The sequence below is a fragment of the Babylonia areolata genome, chromosome 32 (genome assembly GCF_041734735.1).
Source record: "Babylonia areolata isolate BAREFJ2019XMU chromosome 32, ASM4173473v1, whole genome shotgun sequence".
Taxonomy (NCBI): domain Eukaryota; kingdom Metazoa; phylum Mollusca; class Gastropoda; order Neogastropoda; family Buccinidae; genus Babylonia; species Babylonia areolata.
Genome location: NC_134907.1, coordinates 6,938,510 through 6,941,009, shown reverse-complemented (window position 1 = coordinate 6,941,009; position 2,500 = coordinate 6,938,510). Strand labels below are relative to the sequence as shown.

Genomic DNA, 2,500 nt, shown 5'->3' with positions numbered 1-2,500 from the left:
GTTTTTGTTGTATAGATTCATCTTTCGTCTCTGAACAAAATTAGGTGTTGCTCAAGGCGACGTTCTGTTTACAGCTCTCTTCAGCATCGAAATCGATAACATCGTCAGTTTTTCTCAGCTTTTACTGTCTGTAATTGGTTCTGCTCATGTCAGTCAACGGAGAGAGAGAGAGAGAAAAAAAAAAAAAGGGGGGGGGGGGCGCAACTGCAAAGTGCGCGCATACACTCACACACACGCACATACACGCACACACACACACACACACACAAGGACAGCGTTGCAGCATTCCACAGGGCAGGAGGAGAGGACAAAGCGTGTCTGTTCCCGACCCACCTGTCCCTGTGTTAGCACAGCACAGCACGGTACGGCACAGCACGGCACGGCACGGCACAGCACGGCACGGCACAGCACGGCACGGCACGGCGCGGCACGGCGCAGTACAGCACAGCACAATACAATACAATACAGCACAATACAGCACAAGACACTGATGATGTCTCAGAGTTCTACGAGGCGGGGACAAGGTGTGTCGATTCCTGACTGATACACTACACTACACTACACTACACTACAGGTAGGAGGCGGGGACAAGGTGTGTCGATTCTTGACTGATACACTACACTACACTACACTACACTACGCTACACTCCACTCCACTCCACTCCACTCCACTACAGGTAGGAGGCGGGGACAAGGTGTGTCGATTCCTGACTGATACACTCCACTCCACTCCACTCCACTCCACTACACTGCAGGTAGGAGGCGGGGACAAGGTGTGTCGATTCCTGACTGATACACTACACTACACTACACTACACTACACTACAGGTAGGAGGCGGGGACAAGGTGTGTCGATTCCTGACTGATACACTACACTACACTACACTACACTACAGGTAGGAGGCGGGGACAAGGTGTGTCGATTCCTGACTGATACACTACACTACACTACACTACAGGTAGGAGGCGGGGACAAGGTGTGTCGATTCCTGACTGATACACTACACTACACTCCACTCCACTACACTCCACTACACTACAGGTAGGAGGCGGGGACAAGGTGTGTCGATTCCTGACTGATACACTACACTACACTACACTACACTACACTACACTACAGGTAGGAGGCGGGGACAAGGTGTGTCGATTCCTGACTGATACACTACACTACACTACACTACACTACAGGTAGGAGGCGGGGACAAGGTGTGTCGATTCCTGACTGATACACTACACTGCACTACACTACACTACACTCCACTATACACTACACTACACTACACTACACTACACTACACTACACTCCAACACACACTACACTACACTACACCCCACTACACTACACTCCAACACACACTACACTACACTACACACCAACTACACTACACTCCAACACACACTACACTCCACTACACTACACTACACTCCAACACCCACTACACTACAGTACACTACACTACACTACACTCCAACACACACTACACTCCAACACCCACTACACTACACTACACTACACTCCAACACACACTCCAACACACCACAACACAACACACTGATGATGTGACAGAGTTCTACGAGGCAGGAGGCGGGGACAAGGCGTGTCGATTCCTGACTGATACACTACACTATACTACACTACACTACACTCCAACACACACTACACTACACCACACTACACTACACCACACTACACTACAACACACCACACCACAAAACAACACAACACACCACAACATAACACAACACACTGATGATGTCTCAGAGTTCTACGAGGCAGGAGGTGGGGACAAGGCGTGCCGATTCCTGACTGATACACTACACTACACTACACTACACTACACTACACTACACTACACTACACTCCAACACACACTACACTCCAACACACACTACACTACACTACACTACAGGTAGGAGGTGGGGACAAGGTGTGTCGATTCCTGACTGATACACTACACTACACTACACTCCAACACACACTCTACTCCACTCCACTCCACTCCACTACACTACAGGTAGGAGGCGGGGACAAGGTGTGTCGATTCCTGACTGATACAGTACACTACACTACACTACACTACACTCCAACACACACTCCACTCCACTCCTCTCCACTACACTACAGGTAGGAGGCGGGAACAAGGTGTGTCGATTTCTGACTGATAGACTACACTACACTACACTACACTACACTACACTACACTACACTACACTACACTCCAACAAACACACTCCACTCCACTATACACTACACTACACTACACTACACTCCAACACACACTACACTACACTCCACTCCAACACACACTACACTGCACTACACTCCAACACACCACACCACACTGATGATGTGACAGAGTTCTACGAGGCAGGAGGCGGGGACAAGGTGCGTCGATTCCTGACTGATACACTACACTACACTACACTACACTACCCTACACTACACTACACTACAACACACACTACACTACACTACACCATACTACACTACACTGCACTA

At 49.2% G+C, this 2,500-nt stretch overlaps 1 protein-coding gene across 1 annotated transcript in view; it reads left to right on the top strand.

Annotated features, from left to right (window-relative positions):
- LOC143276419 (glutamate decarboxylase 1-like) overlaps positions 1 to 2,500 on the top strand; it is a 34,739-nt gene that overhangs the window by 562 nt on the left and 31,677 nt on the right. The window lies entirely within an intron of this gene.